Source organism: Hemicordylus capensis, chromosome 5 (genome assembly GCF_027244095.1).
Source record: "Hemicordylus capensis ecotype Gifberg chromosome 5, rHemCap1.1.pri, whole genome shotgun sequence".
In the NCBI taxonomy this organism is placed as follows: domain Eukaryota; kingdom Metazoa; phylum Chordata; class Lepidosauria; order Squamata; family Cordylidae; genus Hemicordylus; species Hemicordylus capensis.
Window position 1 is genome coordinate 69,052,851 of NC_069661.1, and position 19,829 is coordinate 69,072,679.

Genomic DNA, 19,829 nt, shown 5'->3' on the forward strand with positions numbered 1-19,829 from the left:
GCACCCAAGGCAAATTCCTGGGTAGCCTGGGAATTTGCCTTGGGCTTTTACCTGGGATAAATGGCACGAGCGTGCCTTTTTACCCAGGTACAGTGTCGTGTGAATGCTCGGGCTGCACGCAACTGGAGTCTATACAGAACTGGGCAGCTAGAGTACCTTAATGCACAATGCTCATTGTGTGGTGCGTTGTGGGATATTTGGAGACTGGAATGCATTTTCCCAGCCTCCAGAATGTTGCACGGCTCGTGGCAGCGCCAGCTGTGTAGATGAGCGAGCCATGCGGCTACGATCTCCGCTGAATCATCTAGGGCAGTATTTCTCAACCACTGGACTGGTGCCGGTCCGTGAGGCATCACTAATAAAAATCACCTGCCAAAAAACCAAATTTGGACCACCGGGAGCTCATTTCCAGGCAGCCCTTGCTGCTAGATAATACTCATTTCACTTCCTTGAAATGAAAATTATTCAGCAGAGAGGGCTGCCTGGAAATGAGCTCCGGAGAACTGCCCGAAATTGTTTTTTGAAAGGTGCCTAGGGTGGGGGTGACAGGGGCAACCCCCTTACTGACTGATGGTCCAGGAAACTGTGCATGAATAATGTACCAGTCCATGACTCCAAAAATGTTGAGAAACACTGGTCTAGGGGGAAGGTAGATACTCTCCTGCTTTCCACCCTCCCTGGCCCAGCAGAAGAGCATATGAATGATCTTATTGAATGTTACTTGTGGACTGTGTAAGTGCCTTAATTTTTGTATTCCTGAGACCTCCGCAGCTCTCACTTCTGTGTAGAATGTATTTGCATAGGTGGCGAGGGTGGAGTGTGAATTGGACCCATGCCTGTTAGCCTCTTCCCATGTGTGCTCATCATATCTGCACTGAGCTTCCACACATTGGCCTTGTACATGCAACTGGGGACCCAGATAGTTCAAGAAGAAACTTGGCACAGTTCTCATATCTAGGTGCTTGAGTTAGTCACATCTATACACATTTAAGTCTTTTAAATTTCTTTAAATAACTAATATTTTAATATTCTTTAGATGCATATAGAGAAGTAGCCAAAATCTCCTAATAGTCAGACATCATAATATTCCATTGCCCAGAGGAGTGAAGACAAAGGTGACACTGTGAAAATAGCCATAATACTGTTTGGTTGCCCCTTTTAATATGAGTAGATGTATCCGAGCATAGAAGAGGGGGAAATATTAAATGTGAAATTAAATTTTATTTTAAAAGGACTGGCCCAGAAGGATAGTTTTGACAGAATGCAGCATATTGAATGTTCTAAATCAGGGCTGCACAACTTTGATATTGGAATACAACTCCCATCATCCCTTACTATTAGCCACTGTAGCTCTGGATGGTGGTGGTTGTAGTCCAACAACAGCTGGAGGGCCAACGTTGTGCAGCCTGTTCTAAACTGCCATGTCAAAGAGAAAGTTATTTTCCCCTTTTCATTCACACTTCCAACAACTTATTCAGCAGTATTCTGAGAGACAGATTTGAAAAGTATGTGACCACACATTTTTTAAATCCAACCTTTTAGGCAATGATTTTGAAAACCACACTCTCAGCTATTAATGCCATATTTAATAAGTTATATCTATACTTGTGGATATTTGTTTACTTCTAGAATTTTTTTAGAAATGATTTCCAACAGCCGAGGGACACACCTGGAAGGAACTGATGTTTTCTATAAGTTCCCAAACGACCATGATTGTGCCTACTATACTTGGTCATTTTTGGCTAAAACAAATCAGATGGTTTGGGCTGCTATTGCAAAGACTTACATAACAGATGCTCAAGTGCATGTTGGAATGAATGAATAATGAAGAAAACAAATCATTTGCTTTCTGTTCATGAGATCAGAACATCTGAGACTTGTTAGCAATGTACAGGCTTCTACAAAGAAAGAATCCTAGACTGAAAGATAACCATATGACTTCATTCATACAGATGCCTCAGAATTTTGTCTTTTTCATGTAGACATATGGATGTAGACATATGGATGTGCAGGGAAGTTGAAGAGTGGGAGAGAAAAGAGTCTGGAGTTCTTCCACCTGGCTGATTACCAGATTCAGAATATCAGACACATTTCTAATTAATTCTGTTGTCTCCTGTTGCAAGAATAGTTTTCAAAATGGGGACAATACCTCTATACTCTAGTGTTCATTTCTGTGGGGAGGAACATCCCTTCTCTCCAGAATTGGTTTTGCCTCCACTTTCAGGTTTCCTTTACTGCTCTTCACACTAAGATTGGGAAAATAGCGTACAACAATGAGATTGATTCAACAGCCCCAAACCTCCTACCCATCTCAGGGACTTTCCAAATAAACAACAAATGTGCTGTTGTCACTTGATTCTTGCAAGAGATCCATGCATCTTTCCTTATGGTGTTTTTAATGAATTTGCTGCTTTTCTTGAAAGATGGTTACAAAAGCGGTTTAAAATGTCTCCAGATAAAACCACAACAAAAAATAAAACCACAACAAAACCAATAAAACATTCATTAAAACAACTGCCCCACCCCCCGCCAAAATCAGAACAGTAAACCAAACAGCAGTAAACGATTAATCCATAAATTTATATGCCACCCTTCCTAAAGTGGCTCAGGGCAGTTTACATTAAAATCAAAAATACATAATAAAACAATTAAAATAATTTAAAAATTTTTTTAACCAGATTAAAATCAACATTAAAACTAGATATCATTAAAAGCTGGCTAAAAACACGGCTCTTTAGACTCGCCTGGAAGTTTTACAAACAGGGCTTTCCCCCTGAATCCACTCCTGATTGGAGTGTGCCAGTCTACATATTCACTGGATTTAACCCGACCTCCCTGCAGGCTATCAGGGACCAGGACAGACAGGGCTTTGTTTTTCTCCAAAGGGAGTCTGCAAATTCTGGCTTAGCTCGAGTTATGTCCGGGGGTAAAAAAATCCTCTATTCCCAGCAGCTTTTGAAAAAAAACTCCAGGGCTTCTGCTTTCTCCAAAAGTGTTGATAGAGGTGCTGATGGCTATGCGAAGGAGGTGCTGATGGCTATGCGAATGGTCCATCTAATCCCTTGAATTAAAATGCCTCAAATCTGCTGCAAAGCAGATTCACTCTTTAGATACCTCGAGGCATAGAGCCATATGTGAAAAACCTCCTGAAGGCCTCCAAGGAAGATAATCCTCTTAAATCCAGTGGAAGCATGTTCCACAACCCAGGGGCGACAACCAAGAAGGCCCAGTCCCAGCACCAGATGAACTGGTGGCACTTGAAGACAGACCCCTCCTAATTATCTTAATGAGTGGTGGGGATTTTGTAGAGAAAGGCTCTCTCTCAGGTAACCCAGACCTAAGCCATTCAGGACTTTAAAGGTAATAACCAGCACTTTGTATCTTGCCTGGAAACATGCAGGGGAGGATTAAGGACTTTGCCTCTGGTAGGCAGCCAAAGGTTTGCCACCCCAGCAGCAAGGATTCCCCTTCCCGTTTCAAGTTAGAGGGTGGGGGGAGGAGTTTAATTTAATTATAAACCGCCCTGAGTCATTTTGGAAGGGTGGTATAAAAATCAAATAAATAAATAATAATAAATAATAATAAAATCTCTGTTTTTACCTTTAAAATTGCTGCTGCACAGCAAGACCGCGTCCTGCACCTGCCCATCTCCCAAATTATGCTAGTCTAGTGATGGGATGGCAATGGGTGCGGCAGCATTGGTGGCGGAGAGGGCAGGCAGTGATACATCCTAACACAAGCCCACCTACCTCCCAAATGTCAGAGATTGCCCAAAATTGGGCGACCTCTGTCATTTGGGAGGTAGGCGAGCTTGTGGTAGGAAGTATTGCTGCCTGCCCTCTCCCCCACCCTGCCACAATTTTAAAGGTTGGTTTTGTGTGTGTGTGTGTTTTTAACTGTTTCCAAATTTGCCACTGGGGGAATTTTGCTGCCTTAGGCAGACACATCTACTACCTTTCCTTTAATCCACCTATGGAAACATAGCAGCAGCCAGTGCAACTCTTTAAGAACAGGCATTATGTGGTCTCTCTGGGATACCTTAGAGACCAATCTGGCTGCTGTATTTTGAACTAACTGAAGTTTCCAAACTACATGAGAAGGCAGCTCTACACAGACTGCGTTGCAGTGCGTTCTATTTGTATGTATTGAAGTAGCCTAACCTGGAAGTTACCAGCTGGTGTACCACTGTTTTCAGATCATTCTCCACAAGGAACAAGCAGAGTTGTTGAATTAATTGCAGCTGGTAAAAAGCACTCCTGGCCACAGCCTCAACCTGAGACACCAAGGTGAGACCCAGGTCCAAGAGCACTCTCAATCTGCAAACCTGTTCTTTCTGGGGCAGTGTAACCTCATCCAGAACAAGAAGTTCTATCCTCTCTTGCAGATTTGGACCCCCAACAATGAGCACCTCTGTATTGCTTGGGTTCAGTTTGAGTTTATTATTCTTCATTTAACCTATTACAGCCGGTAGGCAGGCATTTAAGAGGCTAATGTCATTCCCTGATATTGATGACAAGGAGAAATAGATTTGGGTGTCATCAGCATATTGATAACATCAAACCTCCTGAAGCACCAAATGCCCCTGAAGACCTTATGCAGCAGTTTCATGTAGATGTTAGAAAGCATTGGTGTGACACAATGGAGCCCTGAGGGTACTCCATATTCTAGCTCCTATTTTGCAGAGCAACTGTCACCAAGTGCCATGATCTGAAATGTACCCAAGACAAAGGAGTGGAACCACTGTAAACAGTGCCTCCAATCCCCAAATCCCTTGGGCAATCCAGAAGGATACCATGGTCAATGGTATCAAAAGCCACTGAGAGATCCAAATGAACTAGCAGAATCACACTCCCTCTGTCAATTCCCTGGTGAACGTCATCTATCAGGCTGACCAAGGCCATCTCAACCCCATAGCCTGCCCTAAAGCCAGTTTGAAATGGGCCTAGATAATCAGTTTCCTCCAAGACTGCTTGGAGCTGGTCAGCCACCACCCTCTTAGTCATCTTACCCGACCATGAGAAGTTGGAGATTAGCCTATAATTATCCATCACCAGGGGATCCAGAGTGAGTTTCTTAAGAAGGGGTCTAACCACTGCCTCCTTCAAACAAGGTGGCATCCTGCCCTCCCTCAGTGAGGTATTAATGATATCAACTAGGCCAGCTCCAGCTTCATGTTGGGCAAGGATCCAAAGAACAAGTGGTAGGCTGTATCACTCCAAGTTGCTTGCTCACATCCTCAGGAGTCACAAACTGAAACTTGCACAACAACATTCACACTCTGTATTATAACAGATGCACTAGTTGGGTATTCTGTTAGGCTTCCTCTCCAGTAATAGAGGGGGGAAACAGTACTTCCCAAATAGTGCATCTATTTTAATATGGAGTGCGAGTATCATGAGTTCTTATTGGTGGTGACAAAAACACAAAGACAATATTATTTGGATTCACAAATAATAATAATCCCCAAAGAATCCAATAATTATATAAATATTATTAAAAATTATCAACACACACACACACACACTAACATTAAAATTAATACAATCCTACAAAATTCCTATGCTGTACAAATACTAGTATTTGGAATCCAATGTCCAATTACGTGTATAAAATTGTGATGAAATTGTTATTGTGCAAGTATCATGGGTTCTTATTGGCTATGACCACAACATCATCGGTGAAGCAACCACTTCCTACCTGCCTCTGACCTGCATCATTGTGTTCACGTTGTTAAACCTTTAGTGCAACAATTTAACTTTCAGAAGCTTCTGTAGAAGCTGGATGCCTCTTGATTGTACCACCCAAGCCATAGGTTACTAATTTATCACTTAAAACAAACTTCCAGACACCAACACATCCTTAATAGTAATGCACCAGTCATTTTGTCATTCTTTTAAAACTGTCCTTTTAAAAAGATTATGCTGAGACTTTTCTCCCGGATAGAAGTGCAGTGCACATCTTTCTTGATTGTAGAACATGAGTGGTTCAGCTATCCTCCCTGCATGCAGCATGATTCATTGTTCTCTTTGTGAAGTTGGGGGTGACATTGTATTAGTAAAATGCTAAAAATAGAAGCATTATATTTTGTTATCTGTAAATGTTCTCAGGTCTCCTGCGTTCCTAATTAGATGAGGGGATCAGATGATTGATCAGAATTGTGTCATTTTGGAGTGGAACCAAATGAACTGAGTTGATAGCACAGGACATAGCAGCAAATTCCTTTGCAGTCCAGACAAATCTGAGATCTCCAGAAAAACAACTGCTCACTTGTCCAATCCCATAGTCCAGTTAGGAAACTGACTGATGCAGCAATGTGTCAACCCCAAAACTCATCAGCAACAGTCCCAAACCTGATAAAATATCAAATAAGAATTAACTGTGCTACTACTAGATCCCAAAGACATCATTGTGGCCAACTGAGCTCTCTGCAGCCACTTGCCTGAGAACTGATTTCCTTCAAATCAAAAGCAGATATGGATAATAACAAGGAATTGTGCCTCTACTTACCTTTTGCCTGTGAGAAACTATGCATTGGCAGGTGGAAGCAGCTGCACGGAATAGCTCCTTGTGTGATATTCACCATTCCATGCCTATGAACTGGGATTTTGTATAAGGCAGGTGGAGGGGGTTGCACCGAATTGTTCAGTATATCTGCAGGAAGCAACCCCTGCTGCTGCTCGCTGGGGATTCAGGAGTCCCAGGAAATGAGGCAGGTTTAGTAGAAGCCCTTAGGAACATAAGAAGCTGCCTTATACCAAGTCAAACCCTTAGTCCATAGAGTTTGGTATTGTCTACATTGACTCGCAGTGGCTCTCCAAGGTTTCAGGCAGGAGTTTCAAGCTGCCAGCCCTACATGGAGATGAACACAGATGCTCTTCCACTTAGCTATGCAGATGCTGTTCCACTGAGCTATGGCCCTGGGGGCCTGTACATAACAGCACACATGAAAGGAAAGAAAAACAGTGCCTAATTCTGTGTGCCCACGCTCCTAGAGGGCCACATGATTTTCTCCAAGGGAAAAGAGGGTTCCTTTTATATTTCTGGAATGGCTTGGCCTAGAGTTCTGAAATTGGGCACAGATGTAGGGCACATTATCAGGACTCTGTGTGTTGATTTTGAAGCAGCTCAGTCAATTTGTTGATTTTTAAAATAATTTTTTGAATTTAAAAACATCAAAAAATCATATAAGTGGCTTGTTTCATGACAGAAAATTACAAACATTAATTTGTAATGACAAAAATGTCTTGAACTGAAGCCCCTGCCCTGGACCTTCATTCCACACCCATGTGAAAGAATCTGCCCATTGCCTTTATGAAAAAGGGGTAAACATCACTCCCTTTCCACCCCATTTATATTTCCAGAATGGCTTGGCCTAGATTTCTGAAATTAGCTTCTGAAATAGGGCAGGTTACCAGGACTCTGTGTATTGATCTTGAAGCAGATTGAGCAATCAATTGATTTTTAATGATTTTAAAAAACGTTTTTAAAATCAAAAAAGTCAAAGACCGGCAAGTGGCTGTTTCATGGGAGAAAATTACAAAAGCTTCTGGAACTGAACCCCTGCCCCCTTTCTGGACAATTATTCCATCTCCATGTGAAGGATTCTGCTCATTGTCTTCATAAAAAAGTGCAACATGCCCCTTCTTTGCCCAAGGCTTTACATTTCCAGAATGGCTGGGCTTAGAGTTCTGAAATTGAGCACACATATAGTCCAAAAGGGCAGGACTCTGTGTATTTTTATTTCAAGGAAATTGGTTGATCCTCTGATTTTTAATGAATTTTCCCCCTACTGCAGTAAAGCTGCTAAAAAGAGTTATCTTTATCCATAGAATACTTCACATGTAGTGGAAGTGGAACTAATTGTTATATCTGAATAAACAATTTAAAAATAAATAAATAAATGCACTATGCTCAAGTTCGTGTGTGATCCAAAAGGTCTGCATGAGAACTGTGAAGCAAGGGACATATGTTGTAGTTTTAATTTTCTCCTCTTTACAAATGTGCTAGATATCCAACTTGGTTTTGTGTTTGAACTGTGGAGCAAGAGACACATGTTGTGTCCTAGCTAGTTTGTAAATGGTCAAAAAAACTATGTGAATCAATTGGAGCTGGCATTGTGTGTTTGTGTGTGTGTGTGTGGGGGGGGGCAAATGGACTCTAACCCAGATCTGTGGGTTTGTGGTGAAATGTATCTATATGAAAAGGATGCTTATTATGTAGCCCCCTGCATAAGCTCATTAGGTCCAGGATCCAACATTACTTAGATGACCTTTGAAGGTAGGGCTGCTCTGAGTCTACTACGAAGTGTGTCATCATACCTGCAATGCTACTCCCATCATTCCCAATGGAAGTAGTATCACAAGTGCAATGACACACTCCTTAGTAGCCATGGAACAGCCCTGCCCTCACAAGCAGTTTGGGTGGGGTGTAGAGTGGCTCAGAAGCAGCGGGCATGCCTCTTGCTTGGATTGGTGGCTCACTATGCAGTTTAGGCACCACTGTCTACCACCTTTTTGCATAACATTGCAGTCATCTATATATATTAACAATTGCTTATTTCTGGTAAGACTGCTAAATTTAATTAGTTTGAATGGCATTTAATGCCCTATTGTGATTTTATGAAAGCTCTTGTGAGAATAAATTATTCTTTTGGGTTTTGAAGATATGTGATTTCCTTTAATAGGGTCTGCAAGTAGAGAAGTTTGAAAACTACCTCTAGGTAACTCCACAGTGAGACATTGTGCATATCTGATTTAATATCATCTGTACTGTATTGTGCTTGTGGCAGTGAAGTTGGTGAATGAGAAGGCAATAGATAGAGAAAGAGAAAACTCAGTGAGGGAGGGAAGAGTGAGGACAAAGGCAGAGACAGAGGACTGAGGCAAGAAGGGACTAACAGAGCTCTGAAGATGTCTAATAGTACTTAAGACAAGGAGAGGTTGTATGGTGGTGGAATGGAGACAAGAGACTAGTGAAACTGGCCAAAAGGAAGGGTAGATAAATGTAGTGGGACTAGGTGCATAGTGAGCTGAAAAGTAAGATATATTTCAGGCATTGTTTTGGTTAAACATCTTGTTCATGGGCTTCAGCTTTTTATGTAAACTGCTTTGAACACTTTTGTTGAAAAGCAGTATATAAATATTCACAGTAGTATCTGATTTATTGTATTGATATGTAATGTGCCTCCTGAAAAGGCACTTTGCTTCTTGAGAAGAAGAAGATTTTAACTTCAATCTACTCCCTCCCTAAACTAGAGGCGCTTTTACCCCTGGACTTCTAGGATGAAAGTAAAGTGTGCTGTTCAGTCGGTGTCGACTCCTGGTGACCCCAGAGCCCTGTGGTTGTCTTTGGTAGAATACAGGAGGGGTTTACCATTGCCATCTCCTGCACAGTATGAGGTGATGCCTTTCAGCATCTTCCTATATTGCTGCTGCCCGATATAGGTGTTTCCCATAGTCTGGGAAACATACCAGCAGGGATTTGAACTGGCAACCTCTGGCTTGCTAGTCAAGTCATTTCCCTACTGTGCCATTAGGTGGCTTTCCTGCCCCTGCCTCAATCCTTTTTAGTCTGTCCTGGGTGGTGTGGTCACATTAAAAATGTGTTTAAAATACTATGTGGTAGGGGTGTGCAAACAGGTTCAACGTCTAATGTGTTCAACATTGAATTGGTTCGGTTCGACTGTTTGGGATTGAACTGAACCATCCCCTGTTCGGTCCGGCCCCAGACCGAACACCCCACAAATGTTCGGGGTGTGTGTGTGCGAGCTTCATTTCTTTAAAAAACCCCAAAACCTTTTACTCCCCTCGGGGGAGTTCCTGATGGCAGCGGGGGGTGGGGGTGGTCCATGGATGTTCCGCCTCTCCCCGCTGGCCTTCCTCATTCCCCCCTCAGCTGGTTTGGCCACTCTTCGGCCAGTTTTTGGCCTTCACCCGGCGGCCTGGCGGCCATTATGGAGCCCGTGCGCCTGCGCACTTGGTCTCTGCGAGACTCAGGCCACACAGAAGCCAAGTATCCAGGCGTGCAAGCTCCATCATGGCCATTGGGCTGCCAGGTGAAGCCCCCAAACCGGCCGAAGAGCAGCCGAGCCAGCCAAGAGCATTATGAGGAAGGCCAGCAAGGGGAAGGGGAACCTCCGCAGACCCCCCCCGCCACCTCCAGGAACTCCCCTGAGGCAAGTAAAAGGTAATTTTTTAAAATGAAATGAGCTCACGAAACCCCCTGGACTGGACTGGACCGGACCGGGGGGTGGTTTGAGGGTGGTGCCGAACCAAACTGGTCCATTTGGGTTCGAGGCCGGTTCGGCCTCGAACTGAACTGGGCCAGCCGGTTCCATGCACATCCCTACTGGGTGGGTGGGTGGATGGTCCTCTAAAAGCCTTTAGGTCCAGGCTCCAAAATTGCCTAGTACATCTCTGCCCGAAATGATAACTTCATGCTACCTGAGCACATTTGCTCCACAACTGAAAAGTTCACTACTGGGGGGCAGGGAGCACTGACCTTATTATATTGCCTGACTCTGCATAAGTCACTCACCACCTCAGCAGAAGTTGGCTATTCCTGTTGTGTACACACACATACAAATGAAGAGTAAGTGCATTAGAATCATCTTGTCAGTTGTAATTTGAACAATTCCACAACAGGCATTAGACTGCCTTAACAGTTCGCCTCAGCTTTGACCTACATGGAATGAATGAGCTGGGAGGAGGTGGTGATTTAGGTTTTAAGGAGAGCTGATCTCCAGGATTCTTGAAAGATGTTGGCTGCCTCATGAGGAAAAAGGTAATTGTTGAACAAAAACTTGCTGGGTTATAAATGGCATGAAATATTTCTTGCCTAGCTTGTTTGCAACCTTAGCTGCATGTAGAACCTGATTATTCTGAATGAAACTGATATACCTCATAATGCTTGTCATACTATTATGTAGGTTAGCGTTCCACTCTAAGTGGATGCACTTGGAATGTATAGCCTACACAGACATGCACTCATTCTCACACCCACATTAGTCCATATGCTTTGAACAGATTTGAGTGATAATGACATAATGAAGAGGCATGTACCAGATAAACATTCCATTCAGGAATCATTAAATTTAAAGCAACAGAGTCACTTGTGACTCTTTTTGTGAAGTAATACATACTGTTAAAACATGCAGGATATAGAAATGATGGAAGAGCTGTAGTACATAATAATAATAAGACCAGACAGTCAAAACAAAGCATATCTGTGGACACCAGCAACTGTTTCCAAGAAACTGTTTTGTCACAGCCCAGTTCAGATGTATAGTAAACAATGGATTTTGATTGACTAAGAAGAAATAATAATGTTTTGAGGCCCTATTTGAGGCAAGTCCCTTGCCTCTTCACTTTGCCTTCAGACCCTGTGTATCTCCCAGACACTTGATTCAGACCCCTAAGGATATTTATATTTGAAAACTCCCCCTAGCCATCCCTGTCACTGCTTATTGGTCCCTGAGCCTAAAAACCCTGAATTAACCTATCAGAGAAACTGCTGGAAGTATTTGGATGGCTGCCAGCAGCTGCTAATTGGTGGTACTACTGGTTGGTTCATAACACAAATCTGCGGTGTTCATATTTCCCATATCTATAATGACCCCTGACTCGGATGCATAGGAATTCTCACTATGCCTGTTATGAAAATGACATTAATTGAATTTCTGTGTCTGAAATAAGTCAGTGACTCCTCTTCCAAGGGGGTCAGGGTGGCATACATGGTTATCTTACTCCCCTCCCCTCGATTTCTTTATGACAACTCTGTGAGGTAGATTAGGCAGTCTGAGAGGTGTTGAGTCATCTAAGGTTGACCAATGAGTTTCATGGCTAAATTGGGAATTGAACTCACTTCTTCCCAGTCTAACTGCTATACCACAGTGACTCTCACTGTGTCCTGCCAGTCATAGATGAGTGGATGGTGGTAGGAGAGAGTGGCATTTTTTGTTGCTGTGTATGTGTGTGTGCGAATGTGAGGGGGAAAGTTTTTAGAAGTCTACCTTCAGCACCAGCTCCTCTGTACTATACATCAGAAGCTTGGGACTCTTTGGAGGAATGTTGTGTGACTGATTATTCCTTTTCATTTCCTAGAGAATTGGGCTCTTCCTGAACCCATGGAGGTGGTGGGAATCATCCTGAATTAGGCCACAAGATGCCTCTTCCCAATTGGCAGCTGCACTCTGAGTCCCTCTCAACTGCATCTGCAACCTCTGCGTGCAGCTTCAGGTTTATGTTAGGTACAACAAACTGGTTGACATTGGTCAACCAGAAGACAATGTGGCATGACAACAACACTGAAGTGAAAAGTGTGGTTGCCTTGGCAATGGCACAATCCCTCCATTTCTTTGATTCACTTTGGAAATGTGCATGCCAAGAAAACTGAGTAGATTTGGAAATCTGGTGTACAGGAGAGTTTTCTCTTCAGACAGAAGCAGCACAAGACATTTGTGTGCCTTGGGCAAATTTTGGAAATTGACCCCCCAAAAAGCCTCTCAAATTTTACCTCTCAAAACTGTTTCTCTGCTTGTCACTGACATTTGAAGTTGGGAAGAGAGTTTTGGGTGGGGGACAGGAACAAGTACAGGAACCAGAGGTTGTATTGGCATGTTCAGACAAAATACCCACTCGGAGTGTACACTCTCCGGAAATTTCTGGTTCCCATCTTACTTACTTTCAGGCAGTCACGTGAAACAGTCTAATAGGTCCTGCTATCCTTTCCCTTTCTGACACAAACACAGGGGCATAGCAAGGTTGGAGTGGGCCCAGAGACAAAATAGAACATCATCCTAAATTTTTTTTAAAAAGTTTTGTAAATTGTGGACGATGCAAGTCATTTAATGGTACTAGAAAAAGACATGCTGTTCTGGTAGCTCCAGGTCTTAACACTCACATCCATTTCAGAGGATGACTACAGCTGAAGGAAGCCCGGGCAGGTTTGCAGCTGGGGGAGTCAGTCATGTGACTTGCCTCTGCCCCCCCCCAAGCAGTGGGCCCCCAGACAACTGTCTCCCCTTCATAGGCGGAACTGGGGGGGGGCAGGCAGGGCACGTGCCCTAGGCGCCACTGAGGTGGGGTGCCATGCCAGTTCCTGCCACCCCACCCCATTGCCCACCTGCCCAGCCCCAGGGCCACTCAGCCACTTGCCTCCAGCTCCGGCTGATCGGCGAGGCCTAGAATCAGCAAGGCCTGCAAACTGCAGAGCTCTTCTCTCCCCACCTCTCAGCTGATCAGCGGGTGGGCGGGGCTTCCAGAGAGGCCTCCCTGAAGCCTGTACTCAGCAGGCCAAGCAAGCCAGGAAGGAGGAAGCAGGCAGAGTTCTCTGCAGTAGCAGCAGACCCTCTGCCCAGACCATCCAGCACAGCTTTTGCCAGGTAGGCTGTGAATTCCTTTTTGTGGTCCCCCCCCCCCATAGGAATCTGCTTGCCATAGGGCTTTGATTTGGGGGGTGGGGCGAGACTGAGAAGTCTCTGAATATTTAATTTAAAACAGACTGAAAAATGTGCTGGCTTTAAAAAAACAAAAGCTCTCTAAAAAGGCCTGTAAGTGGCTTGTTTCAGGGCAGAAAATTACAAAAACTTCTGGAACAAGCATGTTTTATTTATTTTCATTCATTCATTCATAAATGCACTTGTGTTCAAGTTGTTTTGCAACCCAGAAGGTCTGAGTGAGAACTGTGAAGCATGTGTTGTGCTTTTATTTTATTTTATTTTATTTTTCTTGTGTGTGAACTGCTCCCCAATAACTTGCAGGGACTTCAGGGTAAATCTGGCCAACATGTGAATGCAGCACCTCCAATCCAGAGGAGATGTGTGTTAAAGGGCTTTAAAAGCCTCGTGTGAAAAACCTCCTGGAATCAAACTTTACTGAATTTGCTCAGAATTCTGAGAAAACAAACATAGGCTCACCCTTCATGGTTGAACGTCTCCTTTGCTAATCTGCAGCGAGGGGGCCATTTTAATAATTAGCATTGCTAGTGTTTTCTAGGCATTAAAAGTAGCACAAATATATAGTACTCAATGTATATCACTATATACTGTGAAGTGTGCACGTGTGTTTTCAGTGAAATGTATTTCCAGGCAGCATACTTATTTTGAAATATCAGACTTAAATCCTTGGGGGCCTGGGGTGTGTGGAGGCCCTGGACTTTGAGGGGATGGGGGCCCATTTTAAAATCTCATCTTGGCCCATTCCAACCTTGCTATGCCCCTGGCGGTCACTACACATGGGTTTCTGCACAACACCTGCACAGAAGAAACTTCCATGTAGAAAATGTGTCTATTGTAAATTGACCCTGAATTTTCCATCCATGACTGGGATATCTGAGAGTTAGAGTCAATAATAAAAGAACAGCACTCTGCTTGTGACAGGAAGGGGCAAATTGCAATGATTTCTTAGTCTGGCAGGGGCTGGTTTTGGCCCTGACAGAACTTGGCTGTCTGCTCCTGTTGCAAATTCCTCTGTCTAGTGTGGCAAACTAATGTATCCTCCCCCCTCTTGGTGTCAAAGTAAGCACTAGTGTGATGAATGCACTTATACCCCATCATGAGCCAACAGTCATCATAAGACAAAGGCTGGCAGGAATCATTCACTGGTTTATAGACACACACACACACCCCACCACCTTCTTCTTCCCCTATTTTGCTAGGGGCTATTTGGGCAGGAGATCCCCTAGGACAAAGTCATGTTTTTTAAAGAATGAGATGAAAAGAGAAAATGACACTTGGAATCCTCGCATAACTCCTGACTGTTGTTCTAAGTTTTTCACAGAGATGGCTCATGTTTTCAGGTTTTGATCAACAGCCATGTCTAGATGGTACAGTGTTCCTTTTAACAGGGATTTCCAGATATTGTTGACTACAAGTCCCATTATTCCTCTTTGGACAGGGGTGCAATTTCAGTGCTTGCCCTAGGTGCTATTTTCCCTAGTTACGCCTCTGCTCCCCTTGCCCTATTATAGTTACGCCCCTGCACAAACAACATATTTATAGCTTTCTTGAGAAGCAGTTGGATTGTGCGTACATTTTGGGCTGTAGTGGATTACAGTTGAAAGGAGTGTGGGATTCTTGTTTTGCACTGTAACTCTGTTTCTCCACTTTTTGAAATTGTTTTCCCTCCCCTACACTGCAAATTGCCAAATATCTAGCAATTTGTCCACTACGTCTGTGGGTTTTCATTTTAATGTCTTGTGGCATCACAAAATATATGTCATGGAGGGAGTAATTTGTTGTGTCCTACCTAGTAATATTTTGTGTTTTATTTAGAAGTTTGTCCCAGTGGGTATGTAGTAGAAAATGAGCCCTTTCTCATGAGCCCATCTTCAATCCTGTGAGCGGGCTTGAAGATGGGCGGCGGGGAAGGCTAGAGCAGCTTACCTTTCCTGCAGATGTTCTTGCAAAGTTGCTGGGCACGTGGATTGAGTGCTAAGGTGAACCTCTTCTGCTGCAGACAGCACATTGTCCTGGTCCCTGGAAACCCCACAATGCACAGCACATTTGCACACCTCCCCCCACCAGCTTCTGTTATGCCTTAAATTGCCAAATTCTGGCAGTCTTCAGCTCTTTACGGGCCTTTTCCCTGTCGCGGTGGCCATTTTGGAGACCGCCACGCATGCGCAATGAGCCCCTGCATGGCCTGGATCATGACCAGAGGCCCTTTGCACATGCGCAGCAGCCTCCAAAATGGCTAATGTGATGGGGGAAAGGCCTGAAAAGGGCTGAAGACTGCTCGAACCCGGCAAGCAGGAGGGGAACCTCCAGGGACCCCCCGTCCCCGTGGCCTCGGAGAAGCCCCTGCCGGAGGGGGTATGTACATTTTTATATATATATATATATATATATATATATATATATATATATATATATATGAACCTCCCCCACCCCCAAACAGCCAGTGTGTGTGCGGGGGGTGGGTTTTGGTTCTGTGAGCACTAGCTCCCACGAGGCAGATGTGGAAAATGATACTCTCTTAATTTCCTGGAGGCCAACTTGGTTTCCTGCCTGCATTTTGTGCCTCAGTATGTAGGAGGGGATTAGAAGCATCTGTCCCTTCCTCTAGATGGGTCATCAATATAACTTGGCCCCTCACCAGGAGCCCAGGTTCTTAGCAGTGCCATATACAGCTCTCATCCTTGACTGTTCTCCCTAAATAGCCCTGAGCATTCCCCACAGCCTCACTTCCAGTTCTACATGCTACTATTTCCAGATCCCATAATAGCTCAGGTGCTCCCTGTATTTCCCATCCTTCCTCCCCCACTCTCTGCCCATCTCTCAGGTGAGGCAGGGTTATCCCTTCTCTTCCCTTTCCTCAGTGCCAGGGATGGAGGCATGCTGCCATCTGCTCTGAGTCTCTGGGCAAGAGTGAGTCCCAGCACATCGGCAGTGCTGGATCCAGATAGACACTTTGGAATTGATCATCCATACATATATTCAAGAAGGATCTCTGCAGTGGAAGATACAAGATTCCTGCCAGAAAACCAACATAGTATCTATAGCACTCTGTTGAAAGAGCATTAGAATACTGTTGATGCTCTATAGAGCATCAACAGTACTATGATGTCCTTTCCACATTCCTCTTTTGCCTCTTTCCTCTCCACATTATCAATTCTGTGGCAAATGGGGGGCAGCAGAAGAGGGGAGGTGGTTGGGCTATTGGCACTGCTTGGCAAAGAGCAGCTTACTTGGAGGTGGCAGAGGGAGACAAGTGAGGCAGTGGGGGGCATTCGACTGCCCCACTGGCTCCCCAACAACTTGCTGCTTGAGGCAACCATCTCAGCTCACCTCAGCATTGGCCCTGTGTGAGTGTTATTCTTCTGAACATTGCACATTATTATCTAGTAGAAGAGTTTTAAGACATTTTTCTTGTATTGGAAGAAATACTAAGTTACTTCTTCAGTTATATTTTTTACTTTAGCAAAAAGCTAGGAGACTAGAGTTAGGAGAGTTGGGAGTAATGGGCTCATAATTAAAATATTTTTGAAGTCCACACCCATCATTATCACTAGGGTCATTTCCATTAACTTCAATAGTACTTAGATTGCAGGCAAAATTATACACTTCTTTGGGTCTTTCTTCTGCCCAGATTGACTTCCATCATTCTTCTACCTTTCAAGTGCTTAAGAAGGACACAGATTTAACTACCAGTAATCAAGAGTCAGTAAATGGAAATGTCTAAATGTTAATCATCACACTTTGAAAACATAATGGACTTCAACATGGGTAATAAATTCAGTATTCATAAAATCTCATTTCAATAGCTATTGTTTCTTCACTTGAAGTTTAAATAACTGCTTGACTCTACGAAATGCTGAACAAAAAAAAAGGAAATGCAAACATAGGCAAACCATCTATATGTAAGAAAGGAATATATAACCAATTGTGCAAAATGGATTTAAAAAATTGAAGTAACTCCTACTTCACTTTCAATTCTGAGTATTTCTACTAAGTAACAAAAGATTACATATTTCTTCGTTTATAAATATTTATACATATTTATACATATAAAGAATTACTGGGGAAAATATGGTTCTCTACTAACAAAATTACAGTTTTGATAGAAATTTGTGGAGTTCTGTACGCCGATGGACTATTTTAAAATTAAAAGGATTCCTTGTATCTGAAATTATTTTTTATTTACATTCTTCTCTGTTTGCATGGTGGTGGTAGGGTCTATCCCAGAAGGGAGGCAGATGTTAATTCACAGTTCCTTTTGCAAGAACATTAAGTCATGTGGGTAACAAATATGAAGGAATATATTTTCTAGGTGCCTACAATGTTATCTTACAAAAGCAGGATCACCTTCTTTGCCAACACCTGTAGAAAAGTCGACAATAACGTTTGCATTAAAATATGGTGTTAAATCATAGCATTACAACAGTGTGAAATGAGTTTCCTATTCTCTTTGACCTGATTGTCCTTGTTGACCTCTCTGGTGTCCTGTGTCAGTCATCATATCCTCATTCATCTTGTGTAATCATAATGGGGAACCATAAATGTTATATTATTTTTAAGTTGAAAAAATAGCTCTGGAACAAACAGCCTACTGCTGCCTAGGACGTGTACTAAGAGTCTGCGATAGTGAAGAGAATTTTACAAGACATTCCATATGAAACAAACTTGGTATTTTATAGCTAAGCATTTTTCACATTCTGGCTTCTAGTTAGTTTGGTATCTGAGTTATGAATGGCAGCAAAGCCAACTCTACACTCCTTTTTGTGTCCTTGCTTTATTGTAGTTTTAGTATTTTATTGTTTTAATGGTTGTATTTATTTATTTATTTCTCAAATTTGTATTTCTATCTCTGGGTGGTTTTATTTGTTTAATGTTTTTAATGTTATTGTGAACTGTCTTCAGTACTTTTTGGAGTGGAAACAGATACATGTGTTTGTTTGTTTGTTTTGAATGGTTGGATTTTAGTGAATAAGAGAATGCTATGAGGTTCTTTAGTTTGGCACTAAAAATGTCAAGAACTCTGGGTTGCATCCTAAAGTCAAAAGAAAGGAAACCTTAGGATACAACTCTGAGTAGTTGTGGTGGGACGGGGACTGAGAGGCAAGTGACTGTCCAATTAATGTTATTCAAGACTTCACCTTTAAAAAAGAAAACCAACCAGATTTTCACTCCAATTCTACAGAGATGCATAGCTCAGGTGGTCACATAGTGAGGTGATTCACACAATCAAAAACTGGGTTCTATCTGAGTTTGGGAGCTGTGTGCACTGCACTCCCAATTTTGGGGTGTGTGGAAGCAAGGTAGGAGGAAAACCTGGGTAGCTTTTCCTCCTACCTTGCTTCCACACAATCACTTCTGTCCAAGTTTTTCTTCTATCTTGCTGCAACACAACCAAAAATGGGGAGCACACAAAGCTCCTAAACCCGGGTAGAACACAATTTTTGAGGCTGTTCTCATGAGCAGCCAAGATAGGGCTAGGGCAGCCAAGCTTGGACTGGGCTGCCCTTGAGAACTGCTGGAAGCTGCGTGTCTCCTCATGGTACCTCGGCAGCAGACTCAGCTATAAAGCCTGGCTGTTAAATGAGGTTAAGCGAGCAAGTGCTCCCTTAACCCTGTTTAACTGACTGTTTGTCAGCGCCAGCTGCTTTCAGTCGGAACTGAGACACTGAGGGGCACCCACCTGTTGGCAGGGGGATACCCACAATGCATGGCACACTTGTGTGGTGCATTGTGGGATTTCTGGGGGCTGGGACAACGTATCCCAGCCTCTGCAATTCCACACTGCCTCGGGCAGCAGTGGATTGTTTTAGTGTGCGATTCGCACACCCAGCAACTGGAACTCGGTTTCTGTATGCTTTTGTAGGTATGCTTCTGTAGCCTTCCTCCCCACATGCCCTCCCACCCCAGGTCCCTGATCATGAGAAAGCACCCTTTGATTGTGTGAATGACCTCAGTAGCTTAAACAGGCGGTGTTGCTGCTGTAGCATTCTAAGAGGGCTTCCACACTAGAACCCTTTAGGGCTGCTGAGACACTGCTTTTTTGCAATCCACTGGAAGCAGAATTAAAATGCAGATTCCACACAGCATTTAATATAGTGCTATATTATCCACCATTAGCCTTACCCATGGCCAAGATTCCTCTATAATTATCCTTACTCAGAAGGAACTCCCATTCAGCAAAGGTCCTTTCCAATTCAATTCAAAGTTTCCTGTTTGGCAGTTTTGCTGCTTTTACTGCTTTCCATTGAACAAACTTTGAGTTAGTGATGAATAGTTTGTCAATTGCCTTGTTAATATTTCACTGTATTATCAAGAAATTGATCATTAACCCCTCCCTCCCTGGAATAGTGCCCCAAAGGAACAATTAAGAGAG